We start from the raw sequence: 13,178 nt of genomic DNA, 5'->3' as shown, positions 1-13,178 counted from the left end.
AGGAGAATCCATCTTGCTCAGTATTTCCATGGTGACATGTGCATGTCTGTCTCCTCCCGCTATCTCACAACATTATCTAAGAAAAGTATTCCACAGTGAATGAAAACGCTATTCCTAATTCACCTCCTCTCCAAAAGTGCTTTTTCAAACAAGAAAAATGTGTCTTCATTTAAATTAAAAGTGGAGGAAAATCCAAGTTTCCCATGAGAAACTATTTTGCAATTCCTTTTCAAAAGCAGTGATGTAATTTTTTTGTGGAAAGACACACTCCTGTATTAATGCAACTCAGATTGGATTCAGCATTCCCAAAGAGGAGCAGAGCTCTTCTGTCATGAATAGGAAAGTTATATCTTATTCATTATTTCAGTATTCATTGGAATGATCACTATTTTTTGCTTTTTATTTGTGGACTGTATGTATAGTTCTCTGTTATATTGACCTTGACCTATACACTCCTGATGCCTCCTTGGGAGCAATATTTCATTGATGATTAGCCATGTGTCAGTTCTCAGTGGCATGATTTTGGCATTATATTTAAGTTAGAAAATATAGTTTCTGCTGAGTCTCTCCAGAGTGGGTGGTTTCAGAGGCTTGCACATGTCCATAGACAGCAGCCTTTAACACTGGGCTGGACACTTGCCATTCATAAATACATACAGCATTTCACACACTGTAGATTACCATGGACATTTGTTACAGTTCTGACTTACTCTTTATCTTGTCTGTATCATAATAATCACTTTGCAAAAGCTGATAATCACAGCTGCCAACATGAGCACACGCATGGCCAAAGGGAGAGGCTTAAGCGCAGTTTCTTAAATGCTGCAGGACTCGGGGCAGTCAGCGTGGTCACTTGGCCAAAGCAAATTAAACGGCAGCATAACATCCCTGAAGCACATCAAATTGTTTTCTCTGGTGGTTTTTTTTACTAACACATGCCTGTTATTGATGTCTTTTAGTTCCTGAGTTATCAACTAATGGACTTCAGCTAATCTCCACACTGGCAACACGGTGAGGTTTTAAAGCTGTAAGAGGAAGACACCTGATGTTCTGCCTATCGTAATATGACATCAAATCATAGAGAAGAAGAAGAACCACTGCTCCAGGTTCTGTACCATATATGTGATAGTAGTTGAGATGTGGAAAACATGTTCAGACAGGGCATAGTGTCTTTAACAGGCCCACATAATGCAAGGCCTGTGATGGCTGGGGGGAGGAAAGCTTGGGAAGCCTCTCCAGTCCCAAGATTTCAACTGTTTCTGTTGGTCACAGCTATGGCATTTCTGTCAGTATCCACCCCTGTTGTAAATCTGTGTGGTTTGAAGCCATCTGGTAGAGCCATGCTGGACTTTTAAATTAATATATCTATATGAGAAGTCCCAGACTGTTTAGGAAGAGTTTTAAAGGTGTTTTACCACATGATAGAACTGAATTTGTGTGCTTCCCAGGATGAGGGGTTTGTTTGCCCCTGCCATGAAAATAGAAAGAGATAAGGCTATCAGGACTGCTCTGGAGATCTAAGTGGGATCGGGGCAATGCCTGCCTCTCCTAGCACAGCCTGCTCTCTTCCTCAGCATCAGAAATTGCTTCATGCATCTTGATATTTCCTTTACTAACCCCTGCCAGCCTGGCAGTTCAGGATGTTCCTTCAAACAAAGCAGGGAGAGCATCTCCTGCTGCTGCAGGTACCTGCTGCCTCAGTCAGGCTGGCTCAGCTGCCAAGGGGCATGCTGTCTTCCCTGGAAATCTTGGCACTGTGCTTCACTGTGCTCTTTGTAAGTCTTAAGCCCAGAGGAAGCTTAGAAGAGGCCATTGATTTTGACTCCTGTAAACTTACGGCTGAACAGGACCATGTCTTCAAAATTGCATGGTCTTCGCGAAGGAAGACAGGCTGTATTTGAAGAGATAACAGAGGGAATTAAAAAAAGGGATACTCAGCCCTGCCTTCACATTTAATTTTTCTGAAGCTACAGAATGTGGTGCTTCAGAGACAGAGGCAGGTACTGAGATTTTTCAATTTATCTTCCACTGACCAAATATTCCATCAAAGCCCAATTCTGAGCGAGCCACCACAAATGATCATCTCAGGAGGGAGGAAAGCACTGAGCTGTGAAATATCATTTATTTGAGAAATTCACATTGGGTCAAATGTCAGGATTTACATTTCTTAAGCTTTGCTGTGCTGCAGTTCCAAAGGCAGCGGCATAGGGTGCAGAGAGCTGCTCTGAACATCACTTGTCAATGCGCCTTAGGTGCCAGGTGAGGGAATCTATGAGTGCCAGGGGTGCGTGGCTGCAGAGATAACACACTGCAAGGTACATTCTTCTGTCAAGGAGCCAAGATGGAAAATCATTAATAATAATTTGCACTTAGAGGGGAGCCTTTCATCTGGGAAGCTCAGTGACTTCCAGTGGTTGCTAAAGGATGAAAAGGTGAGCAGGCTCAAGTGGTCCTGTTCTCTCAGATGAGACCATGCCAAGTGAACACACTGCCCTTCTCAAGGCTAGGAAGTGTACCTGTGTGAGGGCTGCGTTCTCTGCTAGGGGAGAGAATCAGTGAAATCACCTGGTGCAAGCAGCAATGAGGAGCCTAACGTGTGGGGCAAGGAGAGCATTTGATGAAGTTCGAGCTTGGTGTGAAAGCCATGCTTTGGTGGGATGGTGCTGTGTTTGATGAGAGGCAGCTGTGGATGGGAGATAAATGGTTGCAGGAGGAGGAAGTGGGGAAGGTTAGAGAAGGGAAAGTCTCTTGGTGCTGTGAGGCTCCTGGTATGGAGTGCACCTTGGTGAAAAAGTGAGTTTGCTTTGTTTGGGTGTTTTATTTGTTACTTGGTTGTGTCTGAAGGGGAGGATAAGTCTTTTTGTTTGTTTGAGTATCCCAGGTTTGGGAACCAGCAAGAGAAGCTGTGTGTTTCTTATGTCTTTGGCATGGGGAAGGTCACTGCTAAAGGAAGCACCTCATAGTGCAAAGTCAGCATGGTATATCCTGGATTAGAAACTGGATTATGAATCCTTCTGACATGGCTTAACTGCTATGAAGTCCTTCAACAAGTGAGCATGCTGAATTGCCTTCAGCTTCTGTAAATACTTTTCTGTTGATTAAATTTGAGGGATTAAATGAAAAAGGCTCGCTCTTCTGAAAAACAGTTAGTTCATGGTGCCACACTGAACTTTCTGGTTTGGAAATAGGATAATGAGCCCTAATGTTTGCACTTATATTTCTTCTTTCCAAGTTCCAAGATCAAGTAGACACAGCAGCAAGGGTTTGCTTTGTTTTGAGAGGCTCCTAAGCTGTATTTCAGTGCTTAAAAATAAGCCGTTGGCAAAGATGGAGCAGCAGACAGAGATAATGATGTAAATTACCAAATAACTCTCCCTCTTGATTACTTATTTTGGAAAAACTCAGACCCATTCTTTTTATGCTTATGCTACTGAGGAATTAAAGCTTTTTGTGTGAAATGACAGTGTCAAAGCCAGTCGTGAGCATCTTGGAGACAATCTGTCTGATGTTCAGCTGAGCCATATCAAGTTGCAAAGATGCTCTGTACTAATCACCCCCTTGGCTGCTCTGTGCACAGACAGGAACGTTGCAGCCAATCATGCATATTTCTTCAGTAGCATGTCTAAAGATAGGGTTATTTCCCTCTTGAGCCTGTGTCTAAAGGTTTTTCAGGTAGCCAGTTTCCAGCATGCTCTATGGCTATTTAAGATGGTGGGTGCTGGAGTAGCTTTTCAACTCTTTTGGGCCTTGTACCTTTCAACTCTTTTGGGCTGGGGAATGACCTCTTAGAGAGCAGTGTAGGGGAGAGGGACCTGGGGGTCCTGGTGGATGACAGGGTGACCATGAGCCGACACTGTGCCCTTGTGGCCAAGAAGGCCAATGGCATCCTGGGGTGTATTAGAAGGGGGGTGGTTAGTAGGTCGAGAGAGGTCCTCCTTCCCCTCTACTCTGCCCTGGTGAGACCTCATCTGGAATACTGTGTCCAGTTCTGGGCCCCTCAGTTTAAAAAGGACAGGGACCTGCTGGGGAGAGTCCAGCGCAGGGCAACTAAGATGATTAAGGGAGTGGAGCATCTCCCTTATGAGGAAAGACTGAGGGAGCTGGGTCTCTATAGTTTGGAGAAGAGGAGATTGAGGGGTGACCTTATTAGTGTATATAAATATATAAAGGAGGAGTGTCATGAGGATGGAGCCAGGCTCTTCTCAGTGGCAAACAATGAAAGGACAAGGGGCAATGGGTACAAATTGGAGCACAAGAGGTTCCACTTAAACCTGAGAAGAAACTTCTTCTCAGTGAGGGTGACGGAACACTGGAACAGGCTGCCCAGGGAGGTTGTGGAATCTCCTTGTTTGGAGACATTCAAAACCCGCCTGGACACGTTCCTGTGTAACCTTATCTAGGTGTTCCTGCTCCGGCAGGGGGATTGGACTAGGTGATCTTTTGAGGTCCCTTCCAATCTCTAACATACTGTGATACTACAATACACAAGGGTCACTTTAACCCTCTGAATTCAAATAGCATGAGTAACAACTGAATTCCTGGAATCCCCAGTTTAGGTTGGAATCCTTCATAAACAGATTGCAGCACCATAATTATCTGGGCACTTCTGTGTGGCTGCAAATGCAGGGTAGGAGGGGGAGTCTTACAGAAGGCTTTTGGTAGTTGTGCCACTGTCTCACACATGGCCTAGCAGAAGAGGCACCTGGCTGAGAAATGCCTGTTGTGCCGTCAGCTGTATCAAGCTCTGCTCATTCAGTACTTGTTTCTTTTGAGGGTCAATGTTTTAAGCTTTCTGAGATTGCTGATTTAACCTTCAGCATTAATGATGAAAAGCCACTGCTAGAAAGTGACATTACTCAGATCTCCTGTGGACTGTGGGGAAGGGGAGGGTAGATGGAGACATGGACAGCTGATGAGAGCAAAGTCCTAGGAGAGGAAAGATGAAGACTTCAGTTGTATAAAGGCTACGATTCCTTATTTTAGTTTGTTTCTGTAACATACGTATAATTTCACTGACTGTTGTGGTCTTGGTCTGGGGGTAAGATCTGCACACACCCCCTGAGGCTTCTGGCAACATTGCCTGGCTGTCATTATATGGAGTGGGAGCAGCACTGCAGGTACCAGAGCTTCCACTCTGACAATCTGCTGACACGTGAGGATCTATATGATGAACAGTGCTGTTGCTAAGGGCTGTCTATATAATTGATAATCTGGCTGTATGTGATGGAGACTTATTCTAGGAGCAGGTCGTAATTGTGCGTTTTCTGATGACGGGGAAGGTTTTGGTTCCCAAGCTGAATTGTAGAGCTTATGAGGCTCTGGCTGGATGGTTTCTGCAGGCAGAAAACTCCATGTGAGACAGATGAACACCCAAAATGCTGCATAGCTAACGATTGTCACTTCAGTGTCATTTAGTAGCAATTGCTACAGAGTAGAATTATCTGGGGACTCTTCTTTGGTTATGATGACACTATACATCTTACAAAACTGAGCTGAGGTTACCGTAATGATGAGACTCTATTGATTTAATTTGATATTGCTACAGGGCCTTTTCATGGATTGTCTGAAAAGATTAATATTCTTTAACAGAAACACTTTGGCAAATCAAGTCACCATTTCCCATTCTTCCACTCCACCCCTGCATTTTGGGATCTGCCATTTACTTTTTCCATCATGCCTCTAGGTTCGTCATACCACATCCATCAGCATGACATGAGTTTTACATCCTTCTTTTTAGAGTGCTCCAAGAATGTCTCCTCTGCTTTGTGGTGCATTGTGTCTTGTTATTTGAAAGCCTACTACTGCAAAAATAATATGCAATTTCATGTTGGGGGAAGAGGAAAATGAGCGGGTCTGATAACTGACAACTTCACGGCTTTTTGGAAACCCACCAAGCAGACTAAAATGGAAGTTTTCCCCAAATGTGGAGCGAAAGGGATTTGTTCCCAGCTGGGAAGAGACAACCATTACAAATCCAGCTGTCCTCCCCTGCACAAGATGTGCTGTTGTCCATTCTGATCTACCACAACTCCGCAGTGTTGTTTTTAGACCTGCACCTTCCCTCGGGTAGTACCAGTGGGAGCCAAGTAGCTACAGTCAGGCATGTGTGAGTGAGGGGTTTGTTGCTGTGTGAGTTGGAAGTGTCTCCGAGGAGATGAGGGAGCCTGAATGCCTGTGTCCTGACTTCATATACCCCTCATGAGGCCGCCCTTGTTCCTGCTCTGAACAAAAGCCTGTGGACTGTGGTGATACAAGCTGGCACTGGCCTGACACTTGTGGCTAAAGGGAAAATCCTAGGCATGTGCTGATGAGAGAGCAAGCTCATCTCGGGCAGGAAGAAGTTAAAAATCTATAGGATTATGAGTGTGTCACTTGGTAGAAGTGGCTGCAGTGAATAATCACCTGTGATAATGTGCAATTGTGAGCGAGTGCTGTGGGTCACAGCAGTGAATGGTTGTGAAATGTACCATTTCCCATTACATTTAGCAGAGCTTCATGTTTATGCAGGTCTGTGAGTACAAATCTCTTGTAATACAGGTTTCTGGAGAGCCCTCCATGTTTCAAGTTCCTTCCTGGCAGGCCTGTCAGCAGCATCATCTGTCCATGTAGTAACTGCTATAATAGGGTTTGTATTTATTCACCTGCTACCTGTAATAGGAGCGGATCAAAACACAGTTTTTCTGTTTAGAAAAAGCTAAACACACAGTGGTGTCTTCACCCCCCCCCCCCATGGGAGTAAGCTGGGCTAGAAAATCTAGTGTAGTTAAACCAAGGTAGTTGGAAGGACAAGGCTAAAGGTGGTGGTATTAGCAAATGCAAACTATGGTACTGAGAGCAAGAGCAAGGCCAGATTTGATGGGGATTAGAGCAACCTGGTCTGGTGGAAAGTGTTCCTGCCTGTGGCAGGGGGTTGGAACTGAATGATCTTTAAGGTCTATTCCAGCCCAAACCAGTCTATGGTTCTATGTTCTGTGCCTCTTCTCGGTGCCATTCTTTCCACCAGAGCTGGTGTGGGGATGCCCCACAGATTTTCAGTGATCCGAGGATTGCCTGGTAAGCCCAGGACCTATGGGGCCAAGGCAGTGGCATGGCAGCTCCTTGTGTCAGGCATGGCCAGCTGCAGTATTTATATTCCTGCATTCATGTGGTCCCTAAGTAGGTTGACATAACATTTCCACTTGCATAAGCTACTGTGGAGTAGTGGGGAGGTGAAAGCGTGTGTCTAAAGGGCAGGAGGAGGAGAGAAGTTCTGCTTGTCATGTCTTATTTTAGTTCAGTATTTTTAATACCCTGGCTTAAATTGCCCTTAACCTGGTTCATAAATCCAAAGCTATGCTCTGATAATATAGCCTGGTCGATGTACTTACAGGTTTTATTGTAAAGATGAGCAAATAAATATAAAATGAACAGGCATATTGCTAAACTAATCCAGTACAATTTCACTGAACTACTGGAATGGAATAATGCAGCAATCAAAAGGTGCTATTAAAACTGAATCCATAAATCAGTGGATTCAAATTAACAATTCTCCAAATTAAACCTGTAGGTAATTAAATTCAGCGTAAAATTGATGCTAAGAGGAATTGCTGTGTTGGTCTCATTGGAAAGACACATGGGGAAGCCAAATCCTTTCTGCTGATGACATAAACCAGTGCTTTGGCCAGTATAGGCCTTAAGCTGGTGAATGGCATAAGCACATGGGAAGTAGGTACAGAGAGGACATTAAAGCCTTCCCAGGAAAGTACCTCACAGCAGACAAATGCAGAGGATTGATTTATGTGTGTATCTTGCATGAAATTATCAGCATCTGCCTCAAACACATGGTCCTTTTGGGTCTTGTTCTCTTCTCCCAGTCCTATTCTCTTGCCTTCAGTACCATGGAATCTTCTCCAGGCTTCCTCCAGAGACAGTGGTAGGATTGCAGACAGCCCAGTTTCTCTTCAGACCTCTTGGTGCCTGAGAAAGGGAGAATTTCCCAGCCTCAAGTCACCTTCTAAGGTACTGCTACTGAACACAGAAATGCCAGTCTGTGCTACAGATGCATTCATAGCAGAAAGGGGTGTGCATGGGGGAAGGAGGAGAGCCAGAGACCATCGTGACCTGGGGTGTCTTCAGGTATCATGGTAATGTTTAGAGAAGTGTGAAGGGAGACAAGGTGTCTATTTCCCACCTCCCCTGCTTCCAGACAGGGGTCTCTGTGAAGTAGGATACCGCACTGTCAGCAGGATCCTTCCATGGCATAGCAAAGGCAATAATAAATGACCTTTCTACTTCACAAAACCTGCTCAGCTAGCATTAAGCATATGTTCTTTCAGAAACACTCTGATAGCAGGATGAGGGCAGAGAGGAGGAGGCCAGCCAGGAAGCTTGATGTCAGCCTTCTAGCTGAGGTAATGGACATAAAAATCTCCATATGCTGAGAAGTCACTTTAAGAAAAAGTATTAACCTAATTAGCCCATTTGTCTCTTCTCTCATCAAGCATCTTTCTACCAACAGTTATTTCCTGCCTTAAACTAGGAAACTAATACAGGTAATACCATTGCTTGTGGTTTGGATTTATTAGAACAAGTTGTCTTGCTCTTTAGAATAAATTCACTTCAATTCTGTCCACTTTGTATCTGTATGGACTAGGGAATTTCATTGCACTAAGCTGCCTTAGTGAACCCTAGAGTCAGAAATATATCTATGGCCCTTTAGGATAAGGCAGCCAAAATAATAATGCAATTCAAAACAGTCTTTATTGGAAAGCAGGAATTCATTTGCAGGTAATGCAGGAATTGCCCCAGGGAGAAGCAGTCACGTGGAGGTGGCACACAAGCCACTGCATTTGTATGTTTAAATGAAAATGAATGGTTGAACGAGGCCTGATGCAATTTCGTTTCTAAAAAGGCTTGCAAATATGCTTGCTAGCAATTCCCCATCAGAGCCCCGTGGCTTAATTAAACTGGTTTAATTAGTTCAGTTCCATGCAGCATTGCTAATCTGCAAGAATAGGAAATCCTGAATCTCCCTCCCATATTGGTGACACAGTGGTTAAAAATGCAATTTGTAGGCTTTTCCAGCTCCAGTTAGCACAGAGCTGTAGGAGATGCCTCTTTTCAGCCTTGGGCTGTTGATAAAAGTTTGGGTGCATTAGGAATGCTGCTGAATGCTGTGAGGGCTGTTTTAGATGTGAAATCTTTCACTTGCAATTGCTTAAATCCTTTGGTTTAAATGGGAACTTGGTGTTTCTGGATTCAAGGATGTGATCTATTAGAAAATCATTAAAATCATGCCAAGAACCCAGTTCTGAGTCAGTAAAATTCAGTTCCAGAAGAATCTTGATCCTTGAGCTCATCTCTGAGCTCTCCATCTAGCAGAAATATTAGCAATTACCTGGCAGCAAATCTTCAAGCCAGGAGAGCTTGGATTCATTTGGCGTTGTGCAGTGCCCTGTAGGACTAGGCACTGTCTGTCCTGGGCTTCCATCCAGGGCTTCCGTCATTGAGATGTTTATGAAGAAGAATTCCAATGCATCTATTATAAGAAAAAGATAGTCCTAAGATTTCAAGGTTAATTAAAATGAGGCTCATAGTGGGGAAGATCAGGAGCTGGTGTATTCCTAAACAGCCAAGAAGGCGTTTCTAGGGAATGTAAGTGCTAACCTGATACAGTAAAGGGAAAATACCAAGCGCTCACCTAGCAGAAATCTTGGCCAAGTCTTAAAAGGTGATTAGCTGTTTAGCCAGTCAAGACATCATTGGTGGTGTACAGCTGCTCTGTATTATAGATGCAGGCATGCAGTGCTTTTTGCCAGAAGATGGCACTCCAAGTATGGCATGCTGCATGTTTCAGAGTGCTCTCTGCTTGCTCCTGATCTATTGGGTAATAGTTTATGCACTTGCAGACCCAAAGTTGACAGAGTTCTATGTAATCAATACAGCCTAAGGTTTTATAAGCAGCTACATCCTTATGCCTCAAAGAGGTCTGTGATCCAGAAAAATGGGGGGGGGGGAGTTCAGCAAACAAGAAGTCATTGCTGAAACATTTATGTTGGTGTCTCGCAAGCTCTGTGGAGTGATTTGGGGTTTGTTGCACAATTCTAACATCACTACATATCTCTTCAAGAGAGGGATATGCCCTTGGATAGCAGGGTTCTACTGCAGTGTAATTCCTGTGTCTGCACATAGGCATACAGTACTGTCAATCTTCATAGCTGCCCCTTGAATATAACAGGCATATACAAGCTTTGTGATCTCCTGGAATAACTGCAGGGGGAGTGGGCAGAAACGGAGTGTCTGAGTAAATAGTGCAGGGCTGGATGGTGCCTTGCTACACTGTGAGCACTTCTGACAGTGACAGAGACAGCTCTGTACAATCCTCCTGGGGGAGGGCTGAAGGTAAGCAGTTTAAGGAAAACATTACACAGGACTGGGTATCGTGCATAGATTTCTGTACAGAATCTCCTGTTGCTATGTTTCAAGCATGCGATGGAGCAGAGCCTGAAGCTGTGGCTGGGGCATGAGTGTATCAGCGGGTGGTTTTCCATGACAGTAGAGATCAGGATGCGAGAGATCACTGCTCAGCAGTGGAGCATCAATTCCACTCCTTGATTGACAGCTGTGAGCAATCTAGGAGATGCAGGACCAACTTTCATACCAGATGTTTTCCCAGGGAATGCTCCAGGAGTAACTGAGCCTTTCTTCTTGGAGATTAAGCAGTGGAAGTTCTAGCACAGGTGCCTCTTCTCTCCTTAGCAGCCCACTTCCCTCCACACTGTTCCTCTCTTGCGTTATGGTCCGTTCATGCAGACTTCCCTTAAGCTAAAAGAACATAAAGTTTGTGAGTGTGGAAGAGGTTTATTTTGCTTTGCAAGTGTGATTAAAATCTTTTTTTTTGCCCTTCAGCATCAAGCAGAGTTGTAGTTAAGGGGAATAAGTTAATCTTTTCATATCGGGGCAATAAAAGAACTGTGAACTCAGTCCAGAGCTCATTGGCCATGTGGGTGAGCACAGCTGTGCAGTATTTACAACCCAGAAAGTGCCAAATCTGCACTTCTCTCCCTCATCCTTTACCAGCAGATGCTTCCATTGTGCATAAGCCCAAATATTAATGATTCTCTTAATTTTTTTCCTTTTTCTTCTTCCTTCAGTACTTGGGGACATAATCCCGTTGTCACAGTGCTGTCATGCTTTAATTTTCCTATCTGAAAACCATTCTTCTGAGGCTGAATTTAAGAAAACAAAATGCCAGCCAGTGGCCTCAGTATTGCTAATACCAATTCCATGGATTTCCTTTTATCACACCACAGAGCTTACTGACATTACAGAAAGCTAGTGAGCAGCCTTGGCTCATTCTGATTCCCGCATACTCCTCTGATTACAGAGTAAAGACGGGTCAAGTGGCTCATTTGAATGAGGAGCTGGTGAGGCTGGGACCTATGAAGGACAAAGATCAGCTTAAGCCAAAAGAGGCATTAAGTTCCAAATTATTATTCTGGAAACCTTCTCCAGATCCAAGCACACCCACTGAGGAATCCCAGGAAGGGTAATCCATCAGAGCAGCCAATTCCACCTATTGCAAAGTTAATGTGGGTCTGTGAACTTCAGTTGTGTGTTTTTAACCTCTTATCACTGCTTGGTTTAGCTAAGTGCTGCCAGAGCCCTAATTCCTGCCTTGGATTATACCAAGGGTGAGATATCTTGTGTGCTAGTGCATGGGGAACAGCCTTGGGTTAGGGTTCACTTCTAGTGCTGCTACACTTCTCTCCTTAGGGTGCATAATTCTCCTTTCTGTTTTCCCTATATAAACAGCCTGAATGACTACATATAAACCCATGCCTCAACACAGATTCACCCTCTGCCTACTCAGGAGTGCAAGGGGCAGCATTGAAGAGCCCTGGCAGACAGAGCTGCATCCCCAGGCCTGTGGGAGAGCCGGGTTGCTAATTGGAGCATCCTGACGTGGCTGAGTCGCTGGGAATCCCTGGCTGCTCTCCAAGCCACTGCATCAGGATGACAGCTGAAACGCAGATCTCATTTTCCCTTAATTCGTCAGGGAGCCTGCCTCTGATTGTACACCTCAGGGTTCCCTTTATGCTTATGCACTTCCCACAACTTATTAAGCTCTTAATGGATCGCACAGTCGTCAAGCTGCAATGTGCCACCTTACTGGAGTCTCATGTGTTGGCTTCTCGTACTGTGGTTTTGAGTGGATTTGGGATAGTTCTGCTGCCTCTGAGGGTTTGGGTGTAGGGAGCTCTGCTGTGGTCCTTGAGGAGAAGAAGATGTGCTCAGGCTCCATGAAACTAGTACTGATGTCAATTATACCTGGATGCTCATGAGCTGGAGAAGTGAGACAGAAACAGTTCCTCCCCCAGTTAGTTCTTTAAGCTCAATTGTGAGCAGACTGAAGTACAACTTGCAAAGTAAGGTAATGGTAAAAACACACCGCTGGGGTATCAAGGATTTGTCAGCTTTAGGCTACAGCAGAGCATGAGCTTCCACTAGGCTGTCTGCTTGGTAGAATGGCAGAGAGCCCTACTCTGTCATTACAGCTGAAGCTGTAACTGTGTCACTGATGACCCATGGCTTCCCTGCAGGTTCACAGCTACTTAGTCCTTCTTAAACATCTATTTGGCCTAATGGATGGATTTAATTTTTCTGAGAGCGTATGTGACTGTGTATTCTGAACTGGGGGCAGTGATTTTTCTACAATAATCCACATATCTGAGCAGGCTTTTTCCTTTGGGTACTCTAGCAGCATTCAAGCCTTCATGGTACCTGAAAAAAACAAACTTTGGAACAAATGAAGTGAGATGCTGTGTTACAGAGGAAGGGAAGATCAAGAATGAGGCAAATCAGGACTGGACAGAGTATGAAATGTAAAAGAAATACCATGACCTTTTCAAGAAGACTGAACTGTGATCAGTCTTCTGAAGATTGGCTGCCACTTCTAATACTTGTTGATTGTGTTTCATCTTCGTGACTTCATATATGTCCATCATCTGATCTCTGCCCCAGCTGCTAGGATCTCTTTTCTCCTTTTTCCTGACTAAAATCCTGAATAATTTTACATTCTTACTCTCTTTCTTCCATTAAAACCTTCTGGGGTTTGGTTTTTGAATATAGATGTTGGCTGAAACATTTGGATGCCGTTTGGGTAGAAGTCCCACCAGTTCCAGTGTTGTTTCTAGCCT

Source organism: Neopsephotus bourkii, unplaced genomic scaffold (assembly GCF_033783945.1).
Source record: "Neopsephotus bourkii isolate Nb327-2 ecotype Australia unplaced genomic scaffold, CSIRO-AGI_Nbou_v1 NB_795, whole genome shotgun sequence".
In the NCBI taxonomy this organism is placed as follows: domain Eukaryota; kingdom Metazoa; phylum Chordata; class Aves; order Psittaciformes; family Psittacidae; genus Neopsephotus; species Neopsephotus bourkii.
The sequence above is the reverse complement of the archived record's forward strand: the minus strand, read 5'-3'. Positions refer to the sequence as shown.